We start from the raw sequence: 8,438 nt of genomic DNA, 5'->3' as shown, positions 1-8,438 counted from the left end.
TGGTCGGTTCAGGTCCTCTCCTTCCATCTCCTCCTCTCCAACCTTCACTCGATTTGCATAAGCAAAACTCAAAGTACTGTAACTGATATTAGAAAATTCTCCCTGTGTGTTGTGAAGACGTATTGTGCTAAAATCAATAAGACTGTTTAAAATTCAAAGACCTGCAAATCGTTCTGTTTGTCCTTTGATAGGGCCTGTGCTGATTAAAATGCTACCAAGAAAGCTTAATTGCTGCACTAATTAAGAAGTCTTTAATTTCTTTCCTAGGATATCGTTTGAAGCTGAGCTTGTACCAGTTCAGGGAAGGTATTTTCTTCCCTCCCTCTGCCCCCTCCTGGCCCCTCCCTTCCCCTCCCTTCCCCCTCCTTCCGTGGCCCCGATGATATCCCTGTGAATGGAAACCAATAGAGAGAGTGGTCTCAGGGCTCACCATCTATTACTTAACAAAAATCGGCACAGAAGACAGAGTCCACTGCAGTAGGAAATGCAGTTTTGAGAAGAGCTGTAAGGTTGCAGGAGACAGTGAGGAAATACAGAGTAGCTCTTGCAGCAAAAGTCCCGGTGAATACCTGGGTGACAACAGGCACTTTAGCCTGAAGATGAGGGCATCCTATTTGGTTAAAAGGGACAGTGACAAGGAAATGCTTCTCTTGAAACAGGGAAACATAAAAATGTACTTTCAAACTGTGGTTTAAAAACGAAGAATAAATCTGTAGAAAGGTGGACTTAGAGTTGGGATTTGGTGAGTATCATTTTATTTTCTAAGTATAAAAACAGGAATTCTATGGGGATTCATTTTTGACCCTTTTTATAACCCAGGGAGGCAGAGCACTGTATTACATCCGTTCCATCTTTATCTATTGACCTATTTTATTCACTGATTTCTCAAGTGGGGAAACTGACTAAATGATTTCACAAAGCTTTCTCTGTAATCAATAGTCATTTTTAAGGTTTATTCATGCTGCATTATAATTCTGGTAAATGACTGCAAAGTAGAAGATTATAAGATAGACACAAATATTGACAAAGCCAGGATAAGTCATGTCTTTAAATCTTTAGGGCTTCAATATAGCAATTGATATAGTTAAGACTGAAAATGGGGATTTCATAGAATATAAAAACACTAAAATGATCGAGTAACTCTTAAAGGCAATACATATCTGAGTGTTTCTTGAACATCTCAAAATTTCCTGAAAGCTTTAAGTATCCTCTTTTTGCACATCACTAAATGAAACAATCTGGGAATATGCAGAAAGGGGAACAAGAAAAGGCTCCCCGCAATTTTATTCTTTTTTTTCCCCAAGTTCAATTAGAAGCATGCACAGAAAAATTCAGATGTATATTTCAGATAGATACTGAATTCCTTTCAGTGACAGGACAAGGAGATAACATGCTTAATAGATTCAAAGGGAGACTTACCATTCCAAGCACGACGTCACTCTAATTATGTTTACTCTAATTGAAAGCAAGGTTTTTTGGAATCTGAAATTACTTTCAGAATTTTTTTTTTAAATAATGCAAGTGGATCAAATGTTGATCACAAGCATTTCAATCTTTCAAAATGTATTGGAAAATTAAATGAAAAGTGGAGTTTGGTACAAACAATGCCCCAGGGCAAAAAACAACTAACACTAGATTTTCCAGTCCAGCCATAACACAAATCAATTTGAGCACACTTCCATGGCCAGACTGCCAGATTGTTATGACTGCTAATTCACTCAATCAAAGAGTGCATTAGCACACCGGGCACAACTAGCTTTAACAATGGGGTGCACTTCTGAACAATTCTAAGATATAGCACAACGGAGAAGTAAAGAGGAAGGTCATTTTTACATCTGCATATGTACTACTGGACCTCTTCCGCAATAGGAAAAAAAAAAAATACAAACTTCAGGCAGAGATTTATAAAACAGCTCTCCAAGTTTGGCAAATCTAGAAAGATAACAGGGTACCAGTACTTGACTGACTTTGTTAAACGTATCTCAGGAGAGAGTCCAAAATTGATGTTTGCCCTTCAGTAGTAAATCATTGAAGATGGAGAAATTACGCCAAGTAACTCTCTCAAGCCTTTTTAACTCAGTCACAGAGCCTCACCATCAGCTCAGCAGATAAACCCTGACTACCTTAAGCAAAGACTTCTCTACTTTTACACTCCCTGTTTCTTCGCTCTCCCCTCTTGGGGTTCCAACTTTTGATTTAGAGTCTCACTTCTACAATCTCCCTCTTTTCCAGTTCCTGCCTTTCCTCAAACAAGGAATAAGGCTTTTATCTCAAGGATACACTCTCTAATCAGATGCCGAGAGCTTGGTGATAAATTACCTAAAGGACAGAAGGTGGGAAGATGAACACGCTATAACTTGAAGCGCTCAAACTTTGTATTACAAACTTCCATTCTTAATAAAGTGGTTAAAATTATTATAAATAACTAAGACTTGTTTTTCAGCACGCAAATGCATGGGCCATATGTATGCTTGCTGAATACATACAGTAATTACCTATTCATATTCACATTTACATAGATGTCAGAACCAAATGTCAGAAACATCACTGTTTCCTCCTTCAATCTTCTATCCTCACCCTCTTTTCTCCTGGTTCAGAATGAAGGGGACGTGTGGCCAAAAACACTTTGCTGATTATGGAGCATATTGTAAGAAATCTCTAAACTCAAGTCGAGGGAGAGAAGGAGAATAGTTAGAGGAGCAAAGAGGAGGACAGTTACAAAGAAGAAAATCATCGTGGGCTGGTTTTCCTTATTCCACACTGCATCATTCCTATGACAAGTAGTCAACTCTGCATAATAATTTAGTTATACTCACCCATCACTACTTCCAGCACTAAGCATCTAATTCCATCTGTGGTCTGTGGATTGGTATTAAGAGTTGTACAGGCAAATGTTTGATAATAATAATAATAAAGTGAAATCATTTTCGAGTTGGATTGTAAAAGGGAGCCACAACAAAAATAGTATAAATTGAGATTAATTCCCTTCATTTCTTAAATCAGGCCATGATAAGGATGGCAGACTGTACTCAAGGTCAAAAAGTCAGGCAGATATTTAAATCCCTGGTTTTCTAGGAAACATCGAAACTTCAATTGCACCTTTTCATATATGGCATTTTCTAATTGTCATACTCCTTTCTCTTTAAAAAGCCAAAAAGTCATTTTTCTCTAAAGAAGTTCAATACTGGGACTCGCTTGACATAGTTGGACAATAGTTATACATAGTTGGGAATGGAGGTGGAAAGAAATCATGTAGTGTAAATGCATGCTTAATTTAAAACATAAATTATGGTATAATTTGCAGTGTTAGGAGAAATGTATTAAACTTGATTATAAAAGTTTATACTGATTCACTGTCTGCTTTTCTGAGGTTGTTTGTACTTATTAGTGGTCTTTTTCCTTTCTCTTTGCTTTATTAAGTAAAAGAAGAGGTCATTGTCCAGCAAATAGCCAATAAAAATTGTTCTATTTGAAGTCAGAAATTTCAAGGATTGTTAAAAAAGAATAAACTGTTTATTTATTTATTGCCCTTCAGAACAAAGAGATTTTTTTTAAGTTGAAAGAATAACAATTGCCACCTTCCAGCTCAAGATCTTGTATGTCAAGTTTCAGCCCAGAGCAAATTTTTACAACAAGTTATAAACCCCCTGTAACAGAGGGTTTATTATAATGGAAGTGCTGACACAACCTTAACTATAGCGTTGTAAACGGCTATGCTATAATATCCATTAAGCAGAAAGAAAAATAAGCTGGCTGATCAATAATTTATACAAAGAGTACCAACTGCAGACATAATAACTGTAATGTTTGCAAAGCAATCTCTCTGCTCTCCAGGCCTAACAGTAAACGCAAACTAGCAACGCTGTTAATTTCCAACTCCTACAGATAAGAATACAAACAAATTACTTAAAATTATATTTTGCTCAACATTTAGCATGCCTCGATGGGATAAAATAAAATTTAATTATGATGCAACTTGTGCCGGATGCAAAGCTGTTTTGTTTCCCAGCACATTTTATTATGAAAGGACATTCATTTGGAACATCAATTATGGGGAAATAGTATGTTTCAGTGAGTTGACTTGGGTCAGGCAGGCTCTTCTAAGAGTTATTCAGACATGGAAACAGATTGACACTGTTTAACTTCAAAGAAAGTTACAGGGTTTTACAGAGCCACAACCTGAAATACAATCCTGTGAGCTCTGATCCGAGTCAACTGTCAGTAAAAACACACCTTGTTGTTAGAGTTCATGGGAAAAAAGACATTGGTTTAGAAAATGTGGCCATCATTAGCAACCAGTGAATCCTGAAGTGCTCAATTAATGGCAAGCCTCCTTTGCGTAGAAGTGAGATGAGTCATTTCTACCTAAAAATGGTAGAGCATAAGATGTGAGCATTATCTTCTTTTCTGGAAAATTCTGAAAAATAGAATTTAGTGGACATCCATATTTGTTACCACTTTGCCTTTTATAGTGTTTACGTAGATGTGTCATTTTGATAATTTTGTTTCTGTTGATGGCTTTTACAGCAAGAAAAGAGGATTTGAGAAGAGTCAAAGCAGGGAATGGAATTGAAAGATCCCAAAGTGCCCACGATGTGCCTACTCAAGGCTGAACCGGACCGTACATTTCTGAGGTTCACATGTCCATCAGTCTTTTTGTCTGTTCATTTCCTGGGGGTGTGTGGAACCCAGTAGAACGAAGAGACTTTGCTATCAAAGTTGTAAAATGGTATATTACCCAGTGAGCAATTGCACTTGGAAAGGAACCAGTAATTTATATGAGAAGTGTTTAAGATTGCCTGCTCACTCAGTGATCCATGCCGGGTCAGTTCCACTAATGCCAGAAAACAAAAGGAGGTGCACATCCCTGGGAAAGAGACACCTTATACCCCTTAAGAGCTCGTGAAGGGAAGCACTCAAATGCCATTTTCTCAAATGAACTGGTCATTACCATTTAAAATCCTGAGGGCTGTGAGACTGGGGAGGAGGGAAAGAATTTTTCTTTTGATTTAACAGGGCTCTGAAGTCCTAGTTTTAAGGGGAAGGTGTTTTGTTGTGACTGTCTCAGCCCTGTGCTTTAGCGAAGGTTAAATCCTGATGCAGAAGTGCATTTTCGAACAGCAGAATGGAAAAGGATGAACACAGCTGTTCTGAGAATGTACCTGGCCATCTGAAAAATATACCAATGAACTTATTTACAAAACTAAAATAAACTCAGAAGCACAGAAAACAAATTATGGTTAACACAGGAGGTGGGAAGTGATGGAGGGAGAGAGATAAATTAGGAGTCTGGGGTTAAAATATACACACAACATACATAAAATAGTAAACCACAAGGGTTTTCTGTAGAATACAGTGAACTACAGTCAATGTCTTGTAATAACTTATAATGGAAAATAATCTCGAAAATGTATATATATACATGCATGTATAATCGAATCACTTTGCTGTACCCTTAAAACTAACACACATTGTAAATGAACTCCACTTCAATTATAAATAAAATAAAACATTCTTTCAGCTTAGGTGTTCAGTCGTGTCCAACTGTTTGTAACCCCATGGACTGCAGCATGCCAGACCTCCCTGTCCATCATCATCTCCTGAAGCTTGCTCAGACTCACGTCCATTGAGTCGGTGATGCCATCCAACCACCTCATCCTCTGTCGTCCCCTTCTCCTCCCGCCTTCAATCTTTCCCAACATCAGGGTCTTTTCTAATGAGTCAATTATTCATAGCAGTTGGCCAAAGTATTAGAGTGTCAGCTTCAGCATCAGTCCTTCCAATGAATATTCAGGACTGATTTCCTTTAGGATTGACTGGATTGATCTCCTTGAAGTCCAAAGGACTCTCAAGAGTCTTCTCCAATACCACAGTTCAAAAGCATCAGTTCTTTGGCACTCAGTTTCCTTAATGGTCCAACTCTCACATCCATACATGACCACTGGAAAAACCATAGCTTTGACTAGATGGACCTTTGTTAAACAAAGTAATGTCTCTGCGTTTTAATATGCTGCCTAGGTTTGTCAAAACTTTTCTTCCAAGGAGCAAGCATCTTTTTTAACTTCATGGCTACAGTCACCATCTGTAGTGATTTTGGAACCCAAGAAAATAAAGTCTGTCACTATTTGCATTGTTTCCCCATCTATTTGCCATGAAGTGATGGGAATGGATGCCATGATCTTCATATTTTGAATGTTGAGTTTTAATACTTCAATTATAAGTAAAATAAAATATTCTTATACTTCAATAAAGACTAAATAAAATTTAGAAATTAACCGTTAAATATTACCAGTGCATGCTCTGCTGATAATATCTATGCCAGGTTCTGAGTTGTAATTATTAATTTTTTGTTTGACTTGGCTATTCCATATCAACCCCTGTCTCCCCCAGTTTACTGGAGAGGACTGTGGGACTCTGGCAGGGTGCTGTATAAAAACTAGTTTCTGGGAATTCTTCACAGGCCTTCTTATTCTGGTGTAACATAATCAAAGTTCAGACTCTGAGTGTACTGCCATTGAAGGAGAGGCTTGCATCACTGCCATCCTCAGTCTCAAGCGTCCCCCACATGTTGTAAAAGCATTTTAGCTTTTGAACCAGAGTTCAATTCATTCACACGCCCAGCATAAGCCCACTTGAGTGTTTAAAGAAGGAATTAGGAAAACAACCATTTCCTATATAAGTAAGAATTTATAATTCATTGATTTGCTCAGGACTCAGCACATCCAGGAATCTTTTCAGATAATAACTATCAGTGTGCATTCTGATAGGTAAGGCAATTATATTAGGCTTTTACACTTGTTGATGTTTCTCTTCAGGTGGTCTCAAGTCATTCCCATTCCTTTCAGATAGAGAATATAATGCTTAGCCCTTGCTGGGTGCTCAATAAAAGTCAGCTGGGTAATTAAAACTGCTTCTACATTATGCCACTCATTTCCTTTGTCCCCAAGTTGCGTAAACTGCTCATTCCCCAAATCCTATATCATTTGACTCAGACCAGGACATTGAAGACACAAAATTTAGTTGTGCTCATTTCTGTTCTAATATGCCATCAAGTTAGAAAATTATTGAGGCAAAAATCTAGAAATGCCAATAAATTGGGTTTCAAAGAGCTGGGAAAGATAATCTTAGTCCCATAACAAAGGTTTGCATCTGAGCCCCATAAAGAACATCTTTTTTTAGTCATTCAGGAGTCATTGAGATGTCTTCATCAAGTCTGAAAATATAAATGAAAATATACTCTAAAGGGGGCTTCTCTGGTGGCTCAAAGGATAAAAAATCTGCCTTCATTGCAGAAGACCTGGGTTTGATTTATGGGTCAGGAAGATCACCTGGAGAAGAAAATGGCAACCCACTCCAGTATTCTTGCCTTGAATATCCCATGGACAGAGGAACCTGGCAGGATACAGTTCATGGGATCACAAAAGAGACACGACTGACTGACTAACATTTTCTTTTTTCTTTATACTCTGAAGCGCTGCTACAGATGATGAGAAAAAGTAAGTTTGTGTGTGAAACTCTGCTTCCCAAGTGTGAGTGATTAGAGAGTGTAAGCAATTATTTGTATAGTTTTTTTTTAACACTGCCATCACTTCAATATTCTTAACAAAACTCACTTATTTTTTAATATAGGTCACTGAGGATGTAAGAAGAAAAAGATATTCATGCTGATCAGAATTTCATATTATTATCGCAGTTGCATCTTTTGACTATAACATCATTGAAATTTTGTGTTAGGGGATTCTGCAAATCCTTGGATTACAGAATTCATCACATCATTTCCTCTTCCAATGACCATGGTTTCCTCTTCCAGAAATCATCACAGCTGGTTCTCTGTTTTTCCCCTCAGAGCTCAGAGGCAACCTCAGAACATTCCCAGTATGGGCAGCCTCTCACCCCAGGCCCGTTGTACCCATCTGTGATCTTGAAAAAGAGGAAACTGACAATTAGCAAAATACGCGAGCTTCCCTTTATACTCACAGGAATTGAGGGTTAATACAGGTATAAGATTCAAATCCCCATTGCTTTTTCCCCCGCTATCCTTGAAGGAGACTATCTTAATGTAAGCAGAGGAAAAACAAAATTTTCATTTCATGTATAAGGGAACTGAGACAATAATAGACTGAACTTTGGATCTAGACCAATGCTTCTCTACCTATTTCTATCCCCTGTATAATGCATTTCTATAAGGTCTAATAGAACCATGAAATGTGTTCTCAATGGATTCTTAGATGGATGTGCTTATGCATTACAATGCATCATGGTTAGAAGGGAGATTTCTAAAAAGGAATTGGAGAAATACTGTTGTCTTAGGAACAAGATTTTAGGATCTTGAGAAATACTTAACCAGTACATGATATTAGAAAGTTAATCAAACTGCAAAAGCCCTGGGGTTCCTTGGTTTTTGTGACTATCCCTGGTTTCATTAGGTTAGATGTGGC

The sequence above is a fragment of the Moschus berezovskii genome, chromosome 13, assembly GCF_049115385.1.
Source record: "Moschus berezovskii isolate FMDL1 chromosome 13, NW_MosBer_1.0, whole genome shotgun sequence".
Lineage (NCBI taxonomy): Eukaryota > Metazoa > Chordata > Mammalia > Artiodactyla > Moschidae > Moschus > Moschus berezovskii.
Note: the sequence above shows the minus strand (reverse complement) of the source record.